This window comes from Dermacentor silvarum, chromosome 11 (genome assembly GCF_013339745.2).
Source record: "Dermacentor silvarum isolate Dsil-2018 chromosome 11, BIME_Dsil_1.4, whole genome shotgun sequence".
Classification (NCBI taxonomy): domain Eukaryota; kingdom Metazoa; phylum Arthropoda; class Arachnida; order Ixodida; family Ixodidae; genus Dermacentor; species Dermacentor silvarum.
The window spans coordinates 83,962,053-83,973,208 of record NC_051164.1 but is presented as its reverse complement, the minus strand read 5'-3'; the positions used below and the strand labels follow the sequence as shown (position 1 = coordinate 83,973,208).

Below are 11,156 nucleotides of genomic sequence, written 5' to 3'. Positions count from 1 at the left end.
GGCTTCGGACGTGTTTACTAAGTGAAGGAAACACTAAAGGATGGTGGTAGAAGTCGTATTCATGAGCATGACTAAGGCTTTCACCTTAATATCTCTTAGGTGTAGCTAAAGGGACTCATGACATGGATGTCATGACATGTGTGTCGTATAGGTCATGAAATAGCCGCCTACGCCTTGGTGTTCTCATGGTTGTTTCGTTAACATGGTAGGCTCCCCGCACATTGCTTCACATAACATCGATTCCCACAGGGCGTGGGATCTGCCGGCTTTTTTAAGGCACACGTTATATGTCATAAACATTCCTACAAGCAAAAAGACGCATTCCACAAACAGCACCTCTACAACCAGCTCACCAGCCTAGGCGATAATTAACTGAATTTCTCCAGCTTCTTTTCATTATATTTCCATGAGCAGCTACAAAGAAAATAAATCATCCTCAATTGTGTTAGTGGATTTTCGTGGATATTGGGGAGCCTTTGATCACGCATATCTTGAAAAACTAAATTATCTTGAGTTTACTCTGGGCAACAACGCACACTCTTTGAGTGGGTCCGAGATTACCATCAAAATCAAACATGATTTGTAGAAATTGATTTGGTTAATTCATCAGTGATGCCAGTGACATATTAGAAATCCCATGTGGAAGTGTTCTGGCATCATTGTTATTTTCAACTAATACACTGCTATTAACCCCCGTGCATTCACTTCAATATGAAGCTATTCAGTTATGACTGTATATGCTATACCACAAATGAAGATGTGACCTTAATACCTGCTTGAGAAGCAGTACAGAATCGTGCACATCTGAGTGGCACATTCATTCACAACTCTCAATGACAAAGCACCTATATTATTATATTGTTACTAGTTGCAAATGATAGGCACACTTTAGAATCAACAATTATGAGCACGTACTATTTTCTCAAATATTACAATTTCTTCTGTGTTTTTGTTACTGCAATTAATGGTATTAGCATGCAGCCTCTAAGCCTTATTACCAACCCATAGATTCACATACTGATGTTTTCTGTTTATTTTACACTTAATCGGCCACTGTTATTCAGTACTTTAGTTGCTTCCGTTAAGTCCTGCTCTTTCCCCCTGCCATAATCCAAGTGGCTTTCGCAGTATGTACGAATAAAGAGGGTGTAAATTGCCAAAAGGCTATGAGTACCTTTATTAATCATCTTGTGGCTCTCTCTATTAGACATGCCACTTCACCTCTCTTGTCATACTTAAGTGCAATGCAGCTGTTGAACAAAGTGATTCATTTGCCAACCTGTTAATGTTTTTGCCAAGTAGCACCATGGTGGTTGTAACTTCCTTGGCAACTTTGGCTAGCGACTGCTGCATGACAAACACAATATACAGAGGCACTGTGATGCAAAACATGTAGTTCTTAGTCACCATTAGCATAGTGCAGGCCTTGACAGTGCCTCAACTGTCATAATAGGCAGCACCTGTCCCATCACTTCCTTACCTCTTGTCCGTGTCTGTATTGTGCTGTATACTCGGCATGATGACATAACAGCCCTGACAGCAGACTGTTCAGTATGCTGGTTTACGTTAGTGTGATTCTCCACTAAACCAGGCTGCAATCTAGCCTTTCCTAGCATCCTGATACATCCCAGGGCACAGTAAAAGATAAACCATTTGGTAAGGCAGCATGCGGTACCATCAGACCAACTCACTCAATCACAATAACACTAACATTCTTTATTGGCTAGACTTGGAACATTTACAACAAACATTCTGCAGGCATACTAAAAAATGCAGCAGTAAAATGCACGAACTGCAAGCGAACAAGAGCAGGCACAGTCTGTAGGCACCAAAATCTTGTCACCGAATCTAAAGCTGACAGCACTATTGTCACATTACATATCACAGCTACAAACCCAGACAACAGCACAGAGAAACACTGACTGCACAAAAAGATAACAGGCAGAAAAAAGTGATGGACGTTTCCTTGTTGTTACCCACCGGGGTGGGTCAGTCAGCTAAGGCTTTTTTCGGGGGTTTTACGTGCCAAGACCCGTTTTGATTATGAGGCACGCCGTAGTGGAGGGCTCCGGATAAATTTTGATCACCTGGGGTTCTTTAACGTGCACTACAACGCAAGCACACGGGCAGTTTTTGCATTTCGCCTCCATTGAAATGCAGCCGCTGGGGCCTGGATTCGATCCCGTGACCTTGTGCTCAGCAGCGCAACGCCTTAGCTGACTGAGCCACCCCGGCGGGTATCAATCAGCTAAGGCATTGCGCTGCTGAGCATGAGATCGTGGGATCGAATCCCGGCCACGGCGGCCACATTTCGATGGAGGCGAAATGCAAAAACGCCCGTGTGCTTGCGTTGTAGTGCATGTTAAAGAACCCCAGGTGGTCAAAATTAATCCGGAGCCCTCCACTATGGCGTGCCTCATAATCACAACTGGTTTTGGCACATAAAACTCCAGAAAGAAGTTTCCTTGTTGTGTAAGTAACCTGCATGTTTCCCCACATGTTTTCCCTGCATGTTGTCATGACCCTTAACTAGCACACACAACCACTGTGAACAAGTTAACTCCAATATCCATAAACGTCCTAAACTTTGCAAAAAATAAGGTTCTTTCTATTGGGCATCTTTCAGTGACAGCCATATTGAAAAATTTAATGCTCACAAAGTGTTTCCAAATTTCAGAGAGCAATCAAACTGCAAAAACTGGAGTAAAACTTGAGTCCACGGCAGATAAGTTGTTTACTATCCACCAAGCTGCAGCATATAAGGCACAAGTAACAGCAGCAGTATGGAATAAATTTAGCTCAAAACAAGTTCATCGTGCTCACATAATGGTGAATGTGTTGCACGTGCAAAAAAAAACAAAAAAAAACGGAATAAGATGCACACACAAAATGTGTTAAAATGTCAAAAACAGAGGTTAGATTTGTTCACCTGCAGGTAGGAATTAGAAAATGGCTACAGCACAAGTTATCAGCGCGGAAAGTATGACAACCACATACACTAAGCATGAATTTCAACGGAAGAAGACTGTTCCACTGAAAAAGTTTAGATGTAATAAATAATCATGTTTGATGGAGATAGCCATTGGACTGTGAATAGATTGCTGAAAAGCTGCTGAAAAGCTGCTGCAAAAGACAGAACAGTCCCCCCCCCCCCCCCCCCCATACATGAACATGAGCAGGTTTCTCAATTCCTTTGAAATGGCTTCCTTTGGCAGTCGCATGCCTGTTGCTAGAAGCCACATTCCAGACTTTAGTGGTCACTATGCATAAATTTTAATCTGACAGCAGCAGCAAAATAACCTAACTTTACTAAACACCAAAGAGCTAGATCATGCTGTGTCAAACAAAACACAAAGAAAAAAGTGAAGTAAACGTCCCATTAGCAAGCATGCTACCATCTGCTGAGCCACCTTTGATGCTTAATAAACTGGAAGCACACGTTTACAAAAGGTGGCAAGGAAACAGTGAGTAGCATTCCAAAGTTAACAGTAACTTTTCATGAAAGATTCATTTTATGAGGCTGTGAACAAACCTCCCTGATGCAACAACATGTGTGCCAATGCAACTTTGCTAAAGAACTTGGTGTCTATAAATAGAAAGCAGTGGGAGAAGTTCAATCGCCATAACAAGTTGTGAGGCAGACTCACAGGCCACATCTGCCTGCAGTACTAGGAACATTTCCAAGGTTAAATTACATTACACTGGCATAAAGTTTCTTACAAAGTCAGCTCAAGCAGGCAGTTTTCCAAATGGCTTACTAGTGGCCTACACTATGCAAGGAACATAACCACACACACTATCTTGGCCCCTTTACTAATCTGCCCAGGGACGACATGTGCCTTTAAATAAGAATTAAAACTACTGCTCATAAATGCCTAGGACTGCACGCATGTACAAGAGATTTAGCACTGAAATCCTGTACAAGCAAGCGTCTGCAAAATGAATCTTGCCCCATCCATTGCTGCATACACCGTACGCCATCCCAATACAGAAAACATGACTTACAGGAAATGTCAAAGGGTAGTAAATAGTGTTTATGCCTGAAGGAAGTACCAGTAAACGTGATACACTATGGAGCAGAGCTGATGCACAACATCTAAGAGGACAAAGCTATAGCTCATTTGCAACTTGAATTTCCATCTTCAAATGCATGCGAAATGCTGCAACACCCTTGTTATGGGACAACCGCAAAGCCCATCTGAATGATACATGCCACATTTGAAAAAAAAAAAAAAAAAGTCACTCTAGCGACTAATATGGCTGAAGAATTTTGATTTCAGCTTTCGAAAAACACTTTGTAAAAATTATAAACCTAAAGTTTGGTTTGGTGACGTGTGATCAGCCACTTCACAAATGTGAACATGAGGCGATGAAACTTTGTGATGGCCCCATTTTCTTGCAGCCCTATACACTGAAGCCACATCAATACATTATCCATGCCACGCAAAAAAAAAAAAAAAAGAGGATATTAGTAGCTGGTTACCATATTGTACAAACATCCTGATAGCACTACAGTGACTGGGCTTCAGCCACTTTACAACCATGAAAATGTATCAGCATGGAATATATTAACAGGATTGTAATGCATAACAATGCCTCTGCTTTCATCCAACTGTGCACAGGGAGCAAATTGCAAGCTGTGGATAAAGCTAGCGTAGGTAACATTAGATCACCAAGCTCAGCCAAATGTAATACACAGGTATCGCATGGAACTCCTATGGCTGTGAAAATCTAAGAATGCAGTGGCAATTACACCACTGTCCAACTTATATTTGTGTTTGTATGTATGCACCAGCCAATTACATTGGCTCATTTTCAGGATGTCCCGGTAGAGATGAACTTCTTTCAATATCGGGATAAATCTCGGGAACTTTGTTCAGAAGCGGTCACTGACCAAGTCACGGTGAAAATAAGAGATGTTTCGGGACCCATACGGGTTCCTTGATCAAACTCTAGATCACACTCGGGTTCCTTGACCGTGATCAAGGAACCCGAGTGTGATCTAGAGTTTGATCAAGGAACCCTTATGGGTCCCGAAACATCTGTGTTATTTTCACCTTGACTTGGTCAGTGACTGCAATTTCTTCATCATGTTACCTGACCAGACGAACTTTCGTCGAACTCTTGACTACATTTGTTCAGAAGCGTGGAGGCAGCCAGGCAAGTGCAGTACGGTTTTGTGGGCAAAGTTTGTACTACAGAATTCTTAGGCTGTCACCCAGTTTTGTAGGAATCAATACGACAGAATGAGTATTTCATGTGCAGCAAGCAGACGGAGCAACCTAACCTTCATTTGTGAAACGTGGCCCCATGTTCGAATATAACTGCATTTAAAAGCACAAAACTGGCACTTGGTACATTCCTTTTCTGTTCACGTTATAAAAAGCTACCCTATAGACAGCAATTGTTATGTAGCACCCTAGCCCAAATGTCACAAGAAAAATTTCCATCTGCACCAGTCTCTTTTTCTAAAAAATAACATACCAACTTGTCGAATAAGCAGTGTTACAAAAGCTAAGACCTTCATGGCCCAGGGGACAATTGTTTACAAGACGTACAAGTCATGAAAAAAATATATATATATATATATATATATATATATATATATATATATATCGAACAGAGCTACATCTTAGTGGCTTGTACAGGGCCCATCAATTTGAAGAAAAAGCATCAGATCAGTACTCAAAGAACAACAAATATGCCTTAAACCTCACTCACTAATACTTGTCAAGTAGCTGTTCTGTAGAAGAATCAGCACTTTGTGCTTCATTTCAGTGCAATAAGAACAGGACAATTGACAAGTTTTGAATGAAATCGAAGAGTTACTGTTCATACTGAACCCCACTGTAAATGCAGGCAAGGACCGGACAAATGTTTTTTCTCTTCATTGTGCAATCATTGTGATCTCCATTTTAATTGCAAGCTATTTGTAATCATTCACAAAAAATTGTTATTTTTATACAAGTCCTGTGTTCATAAAAATTTTGTGCCTCTATGCTTGTCCTCCACAAAGCTTTATGTGGCAGTGTGATGCACTACCACCACCGAATCCTGCAACAAACATTCATTAAAAAAAAAGAAAAATTAGAATTATGAAACAAGCAAGTCCCCTACTTTCATCCTCCCAAAGGATATTCTTGACTAGAAGCTGTAGCACAAACATGGTTACCGCATGACCTAGTAAACTCGCCGTAAATATTGTACATTCACCTTATGAAACGTTCTCCAAAACAAGAGGCATTTCTTAAGCTGTATTGCACAATACTGTTGCCAAATCTGGCTCAAGGCAGGCCACTGACAGCACCTCGGCATCCTGCTCAAACACATCTTATACCATCAGAATATCTCCCCCCCTTGGTCTGTCAGCTCTACAATCACCCTGGCCGTTATATGAACCAGCCTCAAATCAGTATCCTTCAAATTGCTCTAGACCACAAAAGCAAAGTGTATTTATGCATGAACCACGTTTTCCCTGGTGGGTCTTCTCATCATTCCCCAGTGGGGTCTTTTCCTATCCTTTGCATGCCAAAAGTCCTTGTGCCACCTTGAGAAGGTCCATCTATTCTATCACAATTTTGCAGAATCAAAGCCACTGTTCTTTGTTTCTACTGGCAGCCATCACAACACTGAGTGAGATACTGTCCTGAAACCAAGATTTGTTTGCCTCCGTCCCCAAGGTTTGACGTGTCGTCTGTCTCGCCAGATAGGATAAGCAGGGGGTTTAACAGAAGCTGTCGCTCAATACGAGCTTTCAACCAGGATCCCCAAGCAAAACAGCGCAATGTTCTATCCATTGGACCACAAGAGAATGCATGACACTAAAGAGTGACGAGTTTACCACTCCTTCCATCGTGAAAGCTAGTGTGTTGAGATGCTTTGCACGTGCGTCATGTCACACAGCATCAATTTACTTCTTAAAGTGAGAGTATGCCGGTTTTCCTACTCCTTCCTCTGTGGCAGCTAGCACTTAAGAATCAACTCAATTTACCTAGTGCATTATCTTCGGAATCGACACCAGTCGGCAACGGGAAACATGTGCCTGGCTTGCGTGCTGTGTAACACTACTGCAGAGAATAAAAGTACACCATACGTTTGCAACAAAGCTTAGACGCAGTTGCGTATTTGACTGTTAAGCCTGCACTAACTGTGAAATGCAATCGTGCAAGAGCTGCACGAACTGACGACTGTACAACAAGAAAAGAAAAGAACACATGCACAACCTCAGTAGGGTACAAAACAGAATAAGCTTTGCTTACTTTGGCAATCACCTTTGATTATCCCAGCACATTTTTTTTTTTTTCTTTGCACCGCTATCTTGCTCTTGGTGCCTATAGACTACCAATCTCTTCTCCATGCAGAGTAGCAAGTAAGTTGTTCCACAGGTGCTGCCACGTCTTTTAGCTCTTCATTGAAGAACGTCCCCTCTGTCCATGGAAGAATAACGGCTATACTCTGAAACAATCATTAATTTTTGTGTGGTGCACGGTTCAGCAGAATATTTAACTGCCGTGAAGACAATCTCTTCATGACTTAGTGTTTCTGCAGTCCAATCAATCAACACACCCATACAATATGTCAAGATAATGGTGACGAAGAGATAGCATACCCACACATTCTTTCATCACTGCTGCTGTGTTAGACAACTGGCACACACTTAAGGCCTCTAAGATTATCATTCTCAAACTTCATGTATTGTCTCCGCACTAAAGAGAGTGATACTGCAGTGACAATAATACTGCAGGAACTTCAACAATGATGTACAAGTCCCAATGTTTGGCATTAGAAGAAGGAAAGGGCTTCAGAGACCTACTCAGAGAGGTTCAGGTATAGAAGTTGCTCCCTCAGGCACTCAACATGGCTGCAGTTTTGGTCGGCCGTGCAGTAATAGGAACTTAATTGCCCCTTGATGCCCTCTGCAATTCCAAATCTTCTGAGCACTTGCCAAAGCAGCTGGATGGGCGTAGAATAATTAGCTGCTTTCCAGTGTCATTGTAATTTTGTAATGTCTCAAAGCTGTGCTGTAAGCCATTAGCCTATCAGGCATGCCATGTGGCAAGAAGCTCGGGATTAATTTTGAAAACATGGGGGTTCTTTCCTAAAACTTAGCATATCAGCGTAAATTTTAGCATTGTGCTGTAACGAGACGTGATCCCGTGGCTTCTTGAATAACGGCTGAGTTGCATAGGCTCTGAGCCACTATGGCAAATCTATTGCTTCCACAAAGGCTTAAGTGACACCATTTCATTTTGTATCAGTTTCCGTAAGAGCGCGGTGGTTCATGTGCTATAGATGGTATTGGAGCTGTGAGTGGCTGTGGTAGGGACACACTGCCGTGACAACAGTAGCCTTTTTGCATTGTGCCCCCATCGAGGTGAAATCCTGTGACTTCCAACTCGACAGCAGAGTGGTGCAGCTTCTGAGTCACTGTACCAAGCCCATCGCTTCCACGAAGCTTTAGGTGATGCCAATTTCAACATCTGTCATGAGGCAAGGGTGGACGTGGAACAGATGGCATCGGTACTTTGGGTAGCTGTGGGTAGCCATGACCAGAGTAGAATTCATCCTTGGGGTAGGAAGCACTCCTCTCTTCTTGGAAGCCCCTCTGTTGTGTATTCGGTGAAATATCAGATATGTGGATGCACCCAGCATGAGAGGATGCGCTTCTGGGCGGGTGTAGGCAGCTGCACCTGACATCACTGGACCTGGAATTGGAGCTGGACCCAATGATGATGGCAAACATGGGCTGGATTGTGTGACTGCCTGTAAAGCATGACATGATGGCTGTATAATATAGTGTTAAAAATAAGCTTTGCGGTTGTTGGCAAAGTGGTGTATGTAAAGGGAAAAGGCAAAAAGATCAGCTTGGTGCTGACTACTCTGTCCTGTTATTCTGCATGGAGATAAAAGGAAAGAGCAGAAAAAAAAATTCACCGACGATTACGATACTCCCTGATGAGAAATTTGAGTGCAGCTCTATACGTGTTTTCGTTTCGTGATATATTGGCTAGCACAGACAGTCCGTCTCGTGCGGCACATTGCAAACGGAGCAAAGTGTGGCACGATTGCCTCGCTAATCTGGAGTTCGCGAGAGCCAGCGCATGGGTGACACGTGGGCGCAATTCACAGCAGCCACTGTCAACAGATCTCCCAGACGATGTGCGCTGCTCTAGCGCAATCTTATAGCCATCGTCGCCGCACTACGCTTTTCTTCTCACCCTTTCGCCATACCCTCCTCCTCCGCCATGAGTTCCGCTGCACCCTCCCTCATCCTGCTTTCCTCCTCGCGTCTTTCATCCCCCCGCTGCTCTCCGCATTCGCCCTTTCATCCTTCACTGTGCTCGTTCGCTCGGTTACGCCGATACCAACGCTCGCCGCAGAAACGGGCACCTAAGAGCTGCGCTCTAAAATAACTTGAGACCAGATACAAAAATATAAGTGTAATAATTTATATATACTGGCGCTCATACCTAAGCGAGGCAAACACACAAAGAAAGGCACTGAACTTTAAATGTATACAACACTGTTAGAAAGAGTGATGAACAAATCATGCGAATGGGATACAGAAGGCAAACATTAAGTTAGTCGGAAGTAATAGTGTTCTGAGGTGTCCCAAGTGCTACTTCTATGAAGAACACAGCCTTCGCATGTCAATAAATGACAGAAACATAGGAAAATGTTGGCTCTGTCTCTGGATATGCAGTAGCAACACTCAAGGCATAGCATCTCCCATTAACAAATTAACAATCAGCAAATTGTAGTCAGCCAGTCATTGTGAAAAAGTGTTTTATGTTGAATTTTGATATGGGAGAAAATGAAGCTTGGAGAATTACACCACTCTACTGGCACTTCTTAAGGTCATGTGGTGCCCTCTGTGTATGGCCTCAATAGCGCATGGTAGGCCATGGAGTTAAAGATTGGCGAGCACAGCTGTACTTGAGAGATCCAATTTGTCATGACAAAATTTTATTACTGAAGAATGGTGAATCTCTTTCAATTGTGATTTTCCACAACCTGGCTTTCTCCGTAACTCTTGTAATAAAACAAATGTTGCGAGCTATTCAGAAGTCCAATCTAACAGTATAGATTCTATTCAATGTTTGATTTTGGTAGGCCTATTAACACCTGCATTCTTTATTTACATGCTTATCGACAGTCAAGTGACCTGTTAATTGACAGTACACATTCTCAGAATTATCTGTCACACAATAAATAATTAACTTGGTGATATGGCGTCCATATGCAGCAATATCAATGTTATCAAAATGAGCCGAATGTTTCTAGGTTCTCTAAAGACTAGTGAGTGCTTAACAGCAAACATCGACACAAAAAGAACTTGCATCCCTTGCAAGTCCTTCAACCATCATGGCAATCAATACAATGTATATTTAATCATTAAGCAGTGGGTGAACAAGGGGAACCTCAGCATAGATCTAGTGTTTCAACAAGAGGACTTGTAATCTGTGTATCGAAACACTACCTCAAGCTGTGGCTTCTTTTGTAAGCTCGCTTTTGGTGAAGCCTTCTCCTTTCTGCGACTCCTCTGTTCTGAATTTGCATATATATAATCATGTTCCTGACAAAAATTTTGTTAAAGGCATAACTTATTTCTGCTAATGTTTGCTCTTGCAGTAACAAATATAATAGCACTATAAACCTTTTGTATACTTTCTACACAGTCAAGAAGTATGCTAAATCTTCTTTGCCCCTGCCAGCCATGATCATAATGGCACTCACGGTGGCCATGTTTGTAACAAGCTGAGTCATCGTTTGATGTACCTGGTACCGTAGAAGACATTGTGCACTGGTAAGTTAATGCAGCAGTGCACATTTTGCAAGCGCAGATCAGATTTTTCAATGTGCCCAGCACTGCAATCACTTGAAAGGCTTGTCTTAAAGTGGCAACAGAAAAACACTGTCTATGGAACTTCCTCCTATGCACATTTTTTTTTTTTTTGGAGTGGTACAACAGGCTTAAGAGGGAGCTAAGCTTCGTGTGCTGTCCCCCTTGACCCTTTCCACAACACTGGCCCTTGTCCTAGCGTACAAGTGAGTGATAGCAGCATAGCCTCCTTACATTTTCACTGCATTGTGAGAGTATACTGGAGGCCTGCATCATGACAGTGCTCCTTCCTGTGTTTTCCTTATTGTATTCC

At 42.4% G+C, this 11,156-nt stretch overlaps 1 protein-coding gene across 2 annotated transcripts in view; it reads left to right on the top strand.

Moving 5' to 3' along the window:
* LOC119432944 (prolyl 3-hydroxylase 2) overlaps positions 1–11,156 on the top strand; it is a 207,485-nt gene that overhangs the window by 29,320 nt on the left and 167,009 nt on the right. The gene's annotated exons all lie outside the window — the stretch shown is intronic.